We start from the raw sequence: 16,541 nt of genomic DNA on the forward strand, positions 1-16,541 counted from the left end.
ACTTCCACCTCACCTTCCCCCAGTCTATTCCATCAACTCTCCTTCAACCCCTGCTTCCTTTTCTGAAATCATTGAGGAGGAAACTGCACATTTTCGTTCCTCCTCCAAACTGACTACCTGTTCCTCTGATCCTATTCCCACTCATCTACTCAGCACTATCTCACACTATGTCTTCTACTGTCATATCCTCAGTCTTTCACTTTCCACTGCAACTGTTCCTGATGCCTTCAAACATGCCTAGTTACACCAATCCTCAAAAAACCTTCATTGGACCCTACCTGCCCTTCCAACTATCGCCCACATCTCCCTTCTCCCTTTCCTATCCAAGATACTTGAACGTGCTGTCCACCACATTTGTCTTGACATTCTTTCATCTCAAACTATTCTTGATCTACTTCAACTGAAACAGCCCTTGCTAAAGTCTCCAATGACCTGTTCCTGGCCAGATCTAAAGGTCTCTGTTCTATCCTCATCCTTCTCGATCTATCTGCTGTTTTTGACACTGTTAATCATCACCTACTCCTTGATACGCTGTACTCACTTTGATTTCAGGGCTCTGTTCTTTCTTCGTTTTATTCTTATCACACTTTTAGTGTATGCTCTGGTGGATCCTCCTTCACTTCTATCCCATTATCAATTGGTGTACCTCAGGTCTCTGTCTTGGGACCTCTTCTTTTCTCCATCTATACTTCTTCCCTTGGTGCTCTGATCTCCTCCCATGGCTTTCAGTATTTTATTTATTTTTATTTATTTGTTGCATTTGTATCCCACCTTATCCCACCTCTTTGCAGGCTCAAAGTGGCTTACAATACATCATGAGTAGTGGAAGAATGTTAGTAGATAAATATTTGGTATTGCAGGATCTTGGTCAGCATGATGTTATCACCTTTATGCTGATGACTCCCAGCTCTACCTCTCCACACCAGAAATTTCAGCAGGAATCCAGGCCCAAGCCTCAGTCTGCTTGTCTGCCATTGCTGCCTGAATGTCTCACCGCCATCTGATACAACTCTCATCCTCCCTGTCTTATCAGCTCATAACCTTGGGTCCATCTTTGACTCCTCTCGCTCTTTCCCTGGACATATTCAACAGACTGCTAAAACCTGTCATTTATTTTTCTACAATATCACCAAAATTCATCCCTTCCTTTCTGAGTACACTACCAAAACCCTTATCCACACTCTTATCACCTGTCACTTAGACTACTGCAACTTGCTTCTCACAGGTCTCCCACTAAGCCATCCCTCTCCCCTTTAATCTGTTCAAAATTCTGCTGCATGACTTATATTCCGCCAGTGTCGCTATGCTCATTTTAGCCCTCTCCTCATGCCACTTCATTGGATCCCTATGTTTCCGCATACAGTTCAAACTCCTCTTATTGACTTAAGAGTTGAGAGGTACTGAGGAGCTGCAGAGTGAATGCATTTGTATCTCTCCCTGCACTCCTCCCTGGGAATTCTGTTCATGAGTAAATCTCACATCTGTACCCTTCTCCTCCACTGCCAACTCCAGACTCCGTTCCTTTTATCTTGCTGCACCATATGCCTGGAATAGACTTCCTGAATCAATACGTCAAGCTCCAGCTCTGGCCATCTTCAAATCGAGGCTAAAAGCCCACCTATTTGAGGCTGCTTTTAACTCCTATTGTTCAGTTCCCATGTCTGTTTTATCATTCCCACTTTAAGTAATTCCCTTATCCCTTATTTGTCCTGTTTGTCTGTCTTGATTAGATTGTAAGCTGTCTAGCAGGGACTGTCTCTTACATGTTCATTGTACAGCGCTGTGTATGTCTAGTAGTGCTATAGAAATGATTAGTAGTAGTAGTAATATAACAGTAATTTGATAAATGTCAGTACAATACAAACAATATACCATAATAGACAGCATGGAAGAGTATTCAAATAGCATAGATATAATACGATTTGAGCATAATACCAATGAAACATCAAATAAGTACACATTAGAACATTCAAATAACATAGATATTATCCCAATGCTTTTTCCACAATACAACTTACCATGTAGCGGGGAACCCAAGTGCAGATATATAGATGGGGACAAGATGGGTAGTACAGAATCAGTTGGGATAAACAGGGGATGGGATTTGATATACACCTTTCTGTGGTTGCAATCAAAGCAGTTTGCATATTATATACATGCACTTATTTTGTACCTGGGGCAATGGAGGGTTAAGTGACTAGCCCAGAGTCCCAAGGAGCTGCAGTGGGAATTGAACCCAGTTCCCCATAATCAGAGTCCGCTGCACTAACCACTAGGCTACTCCTCCACTAGCAACATTTCATGTAGAAGCTTGCCCTTGCAGATCAGCAACACGGCTGCACAGGCTTCTGTTTCTGTGAGTCTGACGTCCTGCATGTACGTACGTGCAGGATGTCAGACTCGCAGAAACAGAAGCCTGCGTGGCCGAGTTGCTGATCTGCAAGGGCAGGCTTCTACATGCAATGTTGCTAGTGGAATAGCAACATTCCATGTAGAATCTCAAACAGTAGCAACAGAATCTCAATAGTAGCAACATTCCATCTACAATCTCCAATAGTAGCAACATTCCATGTAGAATCTCAAATAGGGAAAGGGAAGTGGGACTTGATATACCGCCTTTCTGAGGTTTTTGCAACTACATTCAAAGCAATTTACATATATTCAGGTACTTATTTTGTACCAGGGGCAATGGAGGGTTAAGCGACTTGCCCACAGTCACAAGGAGCTGCAGTAGGAATCAAACCCAGTTCACTAAGATAAAAGCCCGCTGCACTATCCACTAGGTGGGTGGTTAAGCCCAAGGTAAGTTCTTTGTAGAGTTAAACAAGATTTAAGGAACTGATCTAAGTTACAGTGTGTGTAGTAAGTTAGTCCAGGTGCAGAATGAGTGTAGAGTAATAGGGATGAGCAGCCAGACAATTTTCATTTTGTGTCGTTTTCCATGTCATTTCCAGGACGGTTCATTTTATTCATTTCTGTTTGGTTATTGGGTCATCATTGGGTGGACTATCGGAAAAAGTATGCACTCTTTCTAAAAGAAATGTATCCAAGAAGGAGAATACAGAAATGCAGTCCGAGACTATGAAAACGTGGCAGAACGATACCAGAAAATTTTCCCATTGTATTGAGTGCCACAAGCTTGATTAAAAAAAAATTTCTAACACACCTGGATAAATTGCCTATAGACTTTACATTTTATGAAACTCTAGCAGGAAGCTTTCTTTGGCACACTGCAAGCAGAGGACGAGCTTTAGCAGTCAATTTGAGAGACTCAGATCATTCTCGACGTACCCTGGCTAAGGAGATAGGTTCATTTCTGTGATGGTCTGTGCAAAACTAACCCATTTGGAGACATTGCCTCCGAGAGTTTAATGTGGGCCTATATTCAAACTTTTGCCATCCAAAAGAATGTATTTTGTATGGGTTCAACTCAGTGTAGTAATTTAGGGAAATAGTGTTCTCTCTCTTTCAATGAGATAATAGTACCGGCTTGGCTATCACTTTCTCCTGGGCATATTACTTTACTGATTTATGTCGCCTTTGTTCTGTTCCTCTGCAGATTTAATACACTGGTTATATAAGCAATCTGGCATCTTCTGCCTTGTTGCTGTATTTTTCAGTGGGGCAGATGGTGCAGAGGAAAATGTTTCTTCTGTCACCTTAAAGCATTAACACATCAATTTCAAATCGCATGTATATTATTGCTTCATGATGACACCTTTAGAACTTTATTGCTCTTCAGCTAAACTTGACAGATGCCTTTAATCTTCACATGCAGAAAGAGAGAAGACTTTCTGGACATTCCTTCCTAACACATGGCGTTCCTTGGTTGGCTGCCACTCGGGGCGGATTGCTGCTGAACCCCCCCCCCCCCCCAGGTGCAGCATTGTCCGTCCTCCCCAGGTGCAGCATGACACCCCCCTGGTACATCACTGTCCCCCTCCCTGGTGCATTACTTCCAAGGCCCCCCCCCCCCCCGGTGCATTCTTCTTACCTGCTGGAGTGCAGGGAGCAGCGTGGCTGTCAGCTCCGCTGGTTCCCTGCTCCCTCTGCCCCGAAACAGGAAGTGACAGCAGAAGGAGCAGGGAACCAGCGAAGCCGACAGCCACGCGGCTGCTCCCTGCACCCCTCCTGCAACGTGCACTCGGGGTGAATCACCCCCACCGCCCCACCCTCGGTACACCACTGGATATACTGCCTTTCTGTGGTACAACCAAAGTGGTTTATATATTATCTACAGGTACTGTATGTATTTTCTCTGTCCCTAGTGGGCTCACAATGTTGAGTAATAGTATAATAATGGGAGAACCACTTCCAATCTGAGTCCAGTTCAGGTTTGGATCCATGAACACTGGACTCAAGTCTACTTACATTATCAGAGTTACTTTCAATTCAATTCAAATTTGGCTCCAATTTTCTCAGATTTTTGTGTATAGTTTCACATTAACTATGAGCACTTGGAAATAATGCTCATTTCTGAATATGTCAAACAAAAGTAAGAATCTCTCTATATAAAAGGCAACCCCAATGTTCTGAAGCCTCCATGGAAGTTGAGGCGCCCGAGATATCTGGTGTGCACTGGAGTGTCTGCACCGCCCTCGCGTCAAAACGTCATGATGTCGAGGGCGGAGCTATGACACTCGACGAGGGCCGAAACGGAAACGCCACAGCGAACAAGGCAAGAGGCTCGGAGGGACGGAGGGAGGGGGCCCCTTGCTAGAGCCCGTTTCATTGCGCTCAGAAACGGACATTTTTTCCTAGTTTTTAAATATTAGCAACTCTACCAGGTGTAAAAGATTCAAATGAAGGAAGATAGAAATTAGAATCGAGTCATGAACAGTGAAAATATATCCAAACAAGCCACGAATAATACAGATTTATACAAGCAAGCCACACATGTTTCTGATTTATCCAAACAAGCCATGAATGGTATAAATTTACCCAGTGAGCTTTGACCTATCCCAGTTTGAAACTGATTATCCTTGTCCTGTTGGGGATGGGGTTCAGGTTTGTCCCTAATGCAGTACCTCGGTGCAGTCTGTCTCAAACTGATTAATTCATGACCTGCTATTTAATCCAGCCTTTGACCTATTAATCAAAAATAAGATACATTTTTTTAACAATAAGTATTTATTAATTTTTGAGAAGGAAACAACAAAACAGAGACATATAGAGAGTGAGCACACATATCCTTTCATTACACATCAGTTTCCCCTATTAGTCTGTAGCAATTTACATACTTCAATTACTCCTTCATTATCCCCCTTCCCCTTCCAGCCCCCCTCCCCGTAACCCCCCCCACCTCCCCTTCCTCTAAACATTACCCAACAACTGATCCAGATGAACCCATTCAACTGCCTTAGGATCAAACTTCCCCAACCGGCGATCAGTTCATTTTTCCAACTCCCACAACACTCGAACCTTCAACAACCAAGTGGAAACAAAAGGCCCATTAGACTGTTTCCAGTGGGCTGCAAGTACTGTCTTTGCCACAGCAAAACACATTCACTTCAGTCTTTTTTGCCATTTCAGGCCTCTTCGGTTCCCCCATCCTAGGAGACAACATTTAGTATCACAGGAACACTCGAACTCTAGAGAAGTTGCTATCAAGTGGGTTACCCCAGTCCAATACTCCTGTATTCGGCAACAAGTTCACCAAATATGAAAGTAGGTGCCAACTTGCTCACCACATCTCCAGCAGAGATCTGTGGTCCATTTTCCTTAATCGCTCTGGTGTAAAGTCCCAGTGCGTTAAAACTTTAAATGCATTCTCTTTAAGACACAAATAGAAGATTTTTTCACTTCCAAGCAGAGAGCTTTCCATTCTTGAACACTCATTTCACACCCTAAATCAGCTTCCCATGCCCTCATATATGGAAACTTAACAAACCCGCTCCCTCTAATTAGACGATAGAATAAAGTAATAACTTGTCTAACTTGTCTAGTCTTCCCTACAGAGACCCATATATTCTCGAAATGCTCATTCTCCTCAGGATCTTTTCTTGTCCATCCCCTTTCTAGTATGTAATGTTGCACTTGCAAGTATGGGAAAAGATCTGACGAAGTCAGGCCGTATTCCTCCCGCAAATCTTCGAATTTTCACATTACTCCCCCAACTAGAAGGTTCCTGAACTGAATCAGTCCCTTACGTGCCCAAGTGATATATGTCCCTCGTCCAAGCCCTGCCTGAAAGCCTGGTTCCTGCGAAATGAGTGCAAATGAGGAAGGTGACCTATAACCCCTCAGCTTGATTTTCAGCCTGCTCCATAGTGTTAATAAATGAGATATGTACAGATTTGTAGTCAGCTGCTTATAGTCACAATGGGTGAGGGAGGCCCAGAGTACTGAATCAAGAGATATGCTACCCACAAAGCTCTGCTCAAGAGTTTTAATAGAGGACGGGTAGCCCTGTTTCCAAGTGGAGATGAACTTCAATTGAGCTGCCCAGTAATACCACTCCCAATTGGGCACCCCTCTCCCTCCCAGTTCCGTCGAGCCCCACATCACCCTCTTCGCCAACCTCGGAGATCATTGACCCCATATAAAGCCTGAGTTCTCTGATTGAAGGCTGTCCAGTTCCACCCTGGGGACTAGCAACGGCAGGGACTGAAACAAAATAGCACCCTGGGCAAAAGGTTCATCTTTACTGCTGCTATCCTGCCCCACCAGGAAATCCAACCTTCCCGCCACCCTCTCATCTCTCTCCGAAGCTGTTGAATCAGAGGGGTGTAGTTTAGAGCATATAATTTTGATGGCTCTCTAGGTATTTGGATCCCCAGGTATCTGAAACTCTTGCCAGCCTTGCGAAAGGAAAAAAAAAACCCAGCAGTCTTTTCTCTTCCGCAGCTGTTATTGTGATTCCCATAAATTCTCATTTATCATAATTTATTTTGAATCCTGAGAGTAGCCCAAATTCGTTAAGTTCTTGTATTATAATTGGTAAAGTCAACTGTGGTGTATTGACATAAACTAGGATGTCATCTGCGAATAGGGCAATTTTATGTTCCCTTCCTTCCAACCTAATCCCCCTAACATCTCCCAAAGCCCGTATTTTACTGGCAAATGGTTCAATAGATAAAGCGAACAATAAGGGGGAGAGTGGGCACACTTGTCTCGTTCCCCTACTAATCAAAAAAAGGTGAGGAATAACCTCCATTTATTTTCAAACGCGCCACTGGAATTTGTTGCCAGAGAAAGTGGTAAAGGTGGTTAGCTTAGCGGGGGTTTTAAAAAGGTTTGGCTAACTTCCTAAAAGAAAAGTCCATAAGCCTTTATTAAGATGGACTTGGGGAAAATCCACTGCTTATTTCTGGGATAAGCGCATAAAATGTATTGTACTGTTTTGGGATCTTACCAGGTACTTGTAACCTAGATTGGCCACTGTTGGAGGGGCGTAGCCAGACTCCCAATTTTGGGTGGGCCTGGGTCCAAGATGGGTGGGCAGAAGAACTCCATTTGTCCCACAGGTGATTTGGTCTCTCCCTCTCTCGCCTGCATGCTATATGGTCTCTCAAACATCCCCCCCTCTCCCGCATACCTTTGAAATAGTAGATTTTCACCAGCAGCGAGCAGCAACTAATACACACTGCTCATGTTGGCCCCATAGCCTTCCCTCTCATGCAACTTCCTGTTTCCGCATAGGCGGGAATACATCAGAGGGAAGGCTTTGGGGCTGGTGCGAGCAGTATGTATCAGTCAGTCGCTGCTCAATGCAGGCGAAGATCTGCTATTTACAAGGTATGCAGAAGGGACAGTCGTTGGGAGTTTTTGGCTGGTGGGACTTGGGGATCCCTGCCAGCCACATCATAGGTGTGCTGCTACTGGGTGGGCCGGAGCTCAAAGTGGGTGGGCTTGGGCCCACCCAGGCCCACCCTTGGCTACGCCACTGTGTTGAAAACAGGATACTAGGCTTGATGGACCTTCAGTCTGTCCCAGTATGGTAACACATGTTCTTAAGAGAGTGACCTCCCCTGACCCCTGCGCAGGGGTGAGTGTATTGTTCTCACCACTCTGCTTTCTTCTCTGCACAGCCACTGGCACCACTGTTAAGTTTAAACATGAGAACAGGTGCTTCCAGTTTTCCCATTTAAACCTGGGACAGTACTGGCGGCTGAACATGAAGGAGAGCACGGTGATGAGAGCAAAGTAACATGCTCTCTCTGCTGTACAAGAGCAGGTAGAGCTGATGCCAGTGGGGAGAAGACACTAATGCATGGGGAGGGAGGGATGGTGGGGGTATGGAGGGCACCGATGCAGGTGGAGGCACCAGAGCAACAACTGGTTTAGGATATCACAACCCATTGAGCCAACACTGCCCAATGGTCATTGTCCCCGCAAAAACAAAACTCACAAGAGATACTGGGTTGTGACAGGTTTGGGAAAAATAAATATTTATGTTTCAAAAATGGCTATGGTGCACATTTATATTCAGTCACATAAATGTTTACGTTGTTATTCTGCAACGTGAATGTTTATGTGTCTATTTGATCCACTGATACATTGAATGTCTATTTTTCTAAAATGGATGTCAATGCCGTACGTAACCAGTCCATAAATGTCCATTTCTCCATGTGTTTTAGAACAGACTCCATGGCAGCAGATCCTGTTTAAAATACCAGCAGAACTTAAGATATCCTGACTCGGACACGTCGATTGTGATTTGTACATCCTTTCTAAAATGCCAATGCACATGATTTAGGCATAATGTGAAAATGACTTCATAAAATTACCCCCAGAAGAGATGGAAAATGTTTTATTTAGGCAAGGGGTGCCTTTTTTTATGGTTTGTACAAATTAATTTGTCTCAACTCATGGTTGGCTTGGCTCTTGAAAGAAGATATGTTCCTTGGCTCAGGTCTGCCTCCATTTGTCTAGCAAAATTTCTGGCTTTGCCCGCCTCTTACTCAGCTTTTGATGAGATCATTACCAGATTTGTGAACAGTACTGAATATTCATCCTCCAAAATATTTAATGAATTGCAATATACACACTGCAAATTTGTTGACAAGCTATGCAAATTTTGCAGTCAAACTTTCTGAACTTGTAGAGCTTTTGATGAACGTTTTACCAGATTCAAGGTGTGCAAACTTTTCATTACATTTGCCAACTTCTAGGCTATGTAGGAAGCCCTTACCATTTCAGCATCTAGCTGACATCTGTGTTGCTAAAGTCAATAAAAACTGGAGATTTGTGGGAAAGAAACATTCTAAAATCTTTCACATCGAGTACACTAATACTATCCAGCTGAGGCAAAATAAGATAGCACTAGTCTTTCAGGGATTTCAGCCAATGTTTCATGAATTCACTGTTTCAAGATCAAAACACTACATAAAAAAAGGATGGAATCCAATTAAAGCAAAACTTAAATGACCTCATAAGTGGAGTGAACTTTGATGGCAGCTTCAGAGGTTGGGAAATAAGACCAATGCCGGGCAGACTTCCATGGTCTTGGTTCCTTACATGGCAAAAATAGATCAGGATCAAGGATGGAGTGGGCTTCAGAGGCAAGTCGAGTAGTTGGGAAGTAAGACCAGTGCCAGGCAGACTTCTATGATCTGTGCCCAAAATTGGCAGGGAAAGACAGAGATTAACAGCCTTATTTTCGAAAGTGATGGGCGCCCAGATTTCGACCCAAATCGGGAGATAGGCGCCCATCTTGCAAAGGCGCCCAAATTGGTATAATCAAAAGCCGATTTTGGGCATCTTCAACTGCACTCCGTCGCGGGAACGAACAAAGTTGACGGGGGCGTGTGGAGGCATGGTGAAGGCGGGACTGGGGTGTGTTTATCGGCCGAGGAGAGATGGGCGCCTTCAGCTGATAATCAAAAAAAGAAATGCGTTTTTAGCGCAAATTTAGGTCACTTTTTTTTTACCCTTTTTTTCACGAACAAGTCCCAAAAAAGTGCCTTAAATGACCAAATGACCACCGGAGGGAATCGGGGATGACCACCCCAGTGGTCACTAACCCCCTCCCACCAAAAAACCTCCAACTTTAACAACTTTGTTTTCCAGCCTGTATGCCAGCCTCAAATGCCATACCCAGCTCCATCACAGCAGTATGCAGGTCCCTGGAGCAATTGTTAGTGGGTGCAGTGGACTTCAGGCAGGTGGTCCCAGGCCCATCCCCCCCTACCTATTACACTTGTGGTGGTAAATGGGAGCCCTCCAAACCGCCCCCCAAACCCACTGTACCCACATGTAGGTGCCCCCCTTCAGCCATAAGGGCTAAGGTAATGGTGTAGAGTTGTGGGCAGTGGGTTTTGGGGGGGATTTGAGGGGCTCAGCACCCAAAGGAAGGGAGCTATCGACTTGGGAGGTATTTGACTTTTTTTTTTAATTGTTACAAGTGCCCCCTAGGGTGCCTGGTTGGTGTGCTGGCATGTGAGGGGGACCAGTGCACTATGAATCCTGGCCCCTCCCACGACCAAATGCCTTGGATTTGTTCGTTTTTGAGCTGGGCGCCTTCGGTTTCCATTGTCGCTAAAAAACAAAACCGCCCAGCTCAAATCCGCACAACTCTGATGCATTTGCCAGGCACATTTGCCGGGAAACCGTATTATCGAAAAAAAAGATGGGCGGCCATTTTTTTTCAAAAATACGGTCTGTCCCGCCCCTTCACGTACCTGTTCTCGGACATAGATGCCCATGGAGATGGGAGTTCGCGTTCGATTATGCCCCTCCACGTATACCAGTGTTTAATCATAAAGATATGGAACCTGTGCGGAGTGCCAGATTCAACTTTGGCTACATTGTTGGGCAGACTGGTTGGACTGTCTATGGGGCTCGTTTGTGAAAGAGAAAAACGTCTGAAAAGTGTCATAAAGCAGCATTTGGGTGAATTTCTTCTCAAAACATCCAAATCGGTATTTTTTAAACCTAATTTTGCAGACGTTTATCTATGCAATTTGTCTGCAGTGCATCGAAATCACAATGGGGCGTGTCAGGGGTATTTTTTAAGGTGGGATTAGGGCACGCCTAATACTTAGACGTTTTACAGCCATAGTGGAACAAAATTAAAACATCTAGGGTGAAATCTTGAACTGGTCTAGACCTGTTTTTCTAATTAATAAGACACATAAAGGTGCACTGAATGATGACCACTGAAGGGATTCAGGGATGACCCCCCTCCCACCCCATAAAAGTACTCACCAGCCTCCATGATAGCCTCAGATGTTATAGCCAGGTCCATTAGAGCAGCATGCAGGTCCCTAGAGTAGTTTAGTTGTGGGTGCAATGTACTGTAGATAGGTGAACCCAGGCCCATATATCTCCCTACCTATTACATTTGTGGTAGAAACTGTGAGCCCTCCAAAACTCACTAAAACCCCACTGTACCCACATAGAGATGCCCCTTCACTCATAAGGGCTATTGTAGTGATGTGCAGTTGGGGGTAGTGGGTTTTGGAGGTCTCAGCAGACAAGATAAGGGAGCAACGGTGAGATGTGTATCTGGGAGCATTTATATGAAGTCCACAGCAGTGCCCTCTAGGGTGCCCCATTGCTCTCTTGGGGTGTCTATGGGACCAGTCTGCTAAAAATGTTGACCCCTCCTACATCCCAATGACTTGATTTTTTGAGTTTTTAACTTGTGCAATTTGTTTTTCAAAAATGGCCTATAAAGATAAAAGCGCAAAGCGCAAAACTTTGTTCAAAATGGTATTTTTGAAAAAACAGATAAGACATTTTTCTTTTTTTGAAAATGGTTACATTTGCTATTCAGATTTGGTTTGTTTAGCGCAAAACGTCCAAAGTCCGACTTAGAAATTATCGAAAATGTCCCTCCAAGTTACTATTTATTTTATTTATTTATTTATTGCATTTGTATCCCACATTTTCCCACCTTTTTGCGGGCTCAGTGTGGCTTACAATACGATATGAATGATGGAAATACAATTTGTTACAACTTGGTTATGGATTACATTGTGAAGAGTTATACAAGACAATCAAAGTGTTGTTAAGGAATATAAACACTGGAACCAAACCTTGAAACATTGGAGAGAGACAGCGGGAGGTTTAAAGGGCATTATGTATGGTATACATATTTCTGTGAGTAAGGGTATCAGTGAGGTGAGACTACGGGGGATGAGAGTTCAGAAGTGGATGTATTGATGCATTAGTGAACAGGGAGTGTGAGCTTTATGTGTTTTGCTTCTTTCTGTAGATTTTTTCAAAAAGATGGGTCTTCAATAGTTTGCGGAAGGAGGTTTGCTCGTGGATCGTTCAGAGTATGGAGTTTGCTAGATGAGAGCACCAGTTTCATCCTACCATAGTCGCTCACTCTCACAGAAGTCCATCTGCTAAATTTAGGGGGAAAGACAAGAACAGCAGGGTCAGCCTCCAAGCACGTTAGCAGAAATGCAAGCATTAATGTGCATATGGGGGTTATTTTATAACAGGACATGTATTGTGTGATGTCCAAAAAGATGCTTATTTTGTAAGCACACGACCTCAGATTCTACATAGGTTGCCAAAATTTGGGCGTCCAAATTTGGGCATAGATACTAGTTGCACGCAGAAACTAACTAGTCAATTATGTGCTAGCAATTAATTATTGGCGTTAGCCATTAGGCTATGGCACCATGTTAATTATTGGAGTTAATTGGCACATAATTGAAAATAATTAGGACTAATTATTTTCTGGGAATGGCCCTGACCCTCCCGTGGCCATGCTCCCATTTGAGTCACATACTATGGAATTTAGGTGTCCAGTTTTATAGAATAACACATAGGCAGATCCATGTGTATGTCCCAATTATTTTCAATTATGTGCCAATTAACTCCAATAATGTACAAGAAATAATTGCCACATCCAACTGTCATCAGTTGGGCACCAGGATTTACACCAGGTTTCAGCAGGCGCGCAAGTCCTCGGGTGTGGGAATCGGTGCAAAGCACTATTCTATAAAGGTTGCTTAGTACTAAGTAACCTTTATAGAGTTGGCGCTTAGCATGGATTTTAATGACGTCTAACTTTGGGCGCAATTTACTGAATCTGGCCCACAGGCACATATGTGCCTTCATAAAAAATGCTCCCTGTGAGGGAGTCTATAGGACTCTGCCACTTCCCCTTAAGAACACTCCCTCACAGTGTCAGGCCACCTTAAAACCCCTAGTCCTGCTCAAGGAGGAAGTGACACAAGAGGGGTGGCGCCAGGAGGGCATGGCCCAGGAAGTATAAAAGGTCAGGCCAGGGCTAGGTTAAGGAGACCCAGAGGGAAGCAGCGATGCCCACTGCAGATGCCTTCACCCTGAAGTTGAGAACCTTGACTACTACGTTCGGGTAGGCCAAGTTCAGCTTGAAACCTGGAAGAGTTTGTGTTTTGACCTGGCCAGCTGCAGGCCAGCCTTGTGTGCTTACTAGAGATTGTGTTGGATCCAGGGACTAGACTGGAGTCTAGTAAGAATTATTGCTGAGAGAAAGACAGTCATATATACTGTGGCCCTGCAGGAGCAGGCCACCCAAGGCCAATGTTAAATTTGCAGAACTAGTTTGAGCGTTGATTCCTTCCTCCCTGTGAACAGAAGCCTTTCCAGATACCTTTAATAATATTATTTGTTTTCACTGCAGGGATGATCTGACCATTGGGCAACTGGGCAGTGCCCGAGGGCCCAGAAGCTATAGGGGGCCCAGTGGCTCTGCTCAGTTGCCCGCCACACACTACAGTCCCCTCGGGCCCTGGTGGTCTAGTGGCCGTTGCCGTTATTCTTCCCGGTGCCGCTTGTTTTAAAAATGGCTGCTGAGACTCCCTGCGGCAGTTTCGTAAGACTGTCAAGACCCTCGAGACTACCACGGGAAGTCTCAGCAGTCATTTTGAAAAGATGGCACAGGGCAGAGTAGCAGCAGCAGGTGGACAGGAAAGAGTGGGGTTCTTTCCTGCCCCCGAAAAAGCCACTAGACCACCAGGGCCCTTCAAGGTAAGGGGGCAGTAGTGTGTGTGTGGGGCGGTGGTAGATGGGGGGGTGGTAGCATGGGTGGTATGGGGGGTGGGCCAGAGTACTCCCACTGCCCGGGGTCCCAGAGTACTCTCAGTCCACTCCTGTTTCACTGCAACTTGCTGAGTGTGTGTAGCTTGTGTTATCTGGCCCCATGGCCCGCCCTTGTTCACGGTACTACACTCTCATAATCGGCCTTAGCCAGTGTTGTGCGATATTGAGTTATTGGTAATTAGTTACTGTAATTAATCACTTTCTTGCAATAATCAATAAAGTAGTTAACTACTTATTCACTATCCCAGTAACTGTAATTAATTACTTTTGAAGAGTACTAGCACAACATGACATGACATGACAGAGGATGTGGTTGGCGTGAGTTAGTCAAACCTCCTTGAAGTAAGCATCAAGAGATGAAATTATGCAATATTCACACTGGGGTTGTGTATAAGATGGATATTTTACCTCTTCATGTTCCATAAGGCTTTCACCATAAGTATTATTGGATGTGGTATCAGTAAAGGTAAAGTGACCACCTGTAACAAATGGCACTTCCCAGAGTTTGGAAAGAGATCAGAGACAAGAAAAAGCTGACTGCTGAGAATTTCATAGAGGCCTTGGACTATCCACAAGTGGATGAAAAGACAACTACAGTGTCAGAACAGATTGATATTTGAAATACACACCTAGCTAAGACCTATCCACATGTTTTTCCACCCCTTCAAAAAATGTAGTAGATTGGTGAGACAAGATTTCCCTTCACTAAATCCATATTGACTTGTCTCATTAATCCATGCTTTTGAATATGCTCTGTAATTTTGTTCTTAATAATAGTCTCTACCATTTTGCCTGGCACTGACGTCTGACTCACCGGTCTATAATTTCCCAGATCTCCTCTGGAACCTTTTTTAAAAATCGGCGTTACATTGGCCACCTTCCAATCTTCCGGTACCACGCTCGATTTTAAGGATAAATGACATATTACTAACAATAGCTCTGCAAGCTCATTTTTCAGTTCTATCAGTACTCTGGGATGAATACCATCCGGTCCAGGAGATTTGCTACTCTTCAGTTTGTAGAATTGCCCCATTACATCCTCCAGGTTTAAAGAGAATTCATTAAGTTTCTCTGACTCGTCCGCTTCGAATACCATTTCTGGCACCGGTATCCCACCCAAATCTTCCTCGGTGATGACAGAAGCAAAGAATTCATTTAATCTCTCCACTACGGCTTTGTCTTCCCTGATAGCCCCTTTTACTCCTCGGTCATCTAGCGGTCCAACCAATTCTTTTGCCGGCTTCCTGCTTTTAATATACCTAAAAAAAGTTTTTTACTATGTGTTTTTGCCTCCAACACAATCTTTTTTTCAAAGTCCCTCTTAGCCTTCCTTATCAGCACTTTGCATTTGACTTGACATTCCTTATGCTGTTTCTTATTATTTTCAGTCGGTTCCTTCTTCCATTTTCTGAAGGATTTTCTTTTAGCTCTAATAGCTTCCTTCACCTCACTTTTTAACCATGCTGGCTGTCGTTTGGTCTTCCGTCCTCCCTTTTTAATACGTGGAATATATTTGGCCTGGGCTTCCAGGATGGTGTTTTTGAACAGCATCCATGCCATGATCCTCGCAGCCGCTCCTCTAAGTTTTTTTTTTCACCGTTCTTCTCATTTTATCATAGTCTCCTTTTTTAAAGTTAAATGCTACCATATTTGATTTCCTGTGTATACTTACTTCAAAGCTAATATCAAATCCGATCATATTATGATCACTGTTATCAAGCGGCCCCAGCACCATTACCTCCAGCACCAGATCATGCACTCCACTAAGGACTAGGTCCAGAATTTTTCCTTCTCTTGTCGGCTTCTGTACCAGCTGCTCCATAAAGCTGTCCTTGATTTCATCAAGCAATTTTACCTCCCTAGCGTGCCCCGATGTTACGTTTACCCAGTCAATATTGGGGTAATTGAAATCACCCAAATTATTATTGTGTTGGCCAGTTTGTTTGCGTCCCTAATTTCCTTTAACATTTCTGCATCTGTCTGTTCATCCTGGCCAGATGGACGGTAGTACACTCCTATAACTATCCCTTTCCCCTTTACACATGGAATTTCAATCCACAGTGATTCCAAGAAGTGTTTTGTTTCCTGCAGAATTTTCAATCTATTTGATTCAAGGCTCTCGTTAATGTACAATGCTACCCTCCACCAATTCGATCCACCATATCACTAAGATATAATTTATACCCCAGTATGACGGTGTCCCACTGGTTATCCTCCTTCCACCAGGTCTCAGAGATGCCTATTATATCTAATTTTTCATTTAGTGCAATATATTCTAACTCTTCCATCTTATTTCTTAGGCTCCTGGCATTTGCTAAAAGAGAGAAACTGGCTAGATCCATATCAAATTTTAATGGACAACAGCAGACAGGTTTATAAATTTGAACTATGTGAAAAGAATATCAATTCATGTTTCAGTGGATGTTTTTGTAGAAGAGAGGTGAGTAAGCAGATCAACACTTACATAAGTACATAATTATTGCCATACTGGAACAGACCAAGGGTCCATCAAGCCCAGCATCCTGTTTCCAACAGTGGTCAATCCAGGTCACAAA

The sequence above is a fragment of the Microcaecilia unicolor genome, chromosome 8 (assembly GCF_901765095.1).
Source record: "Microcaecilia unicolor chromosome 8, aMicUni1.1, whole genome shotgun sequence".
Classification (NCBI taxonomy): Eukaryota; Metazoa; Chordata; class Amphibia; order Gymnophiona; family Siphonopidae; genus Microcaecilia; species Microcaecilia unicolor.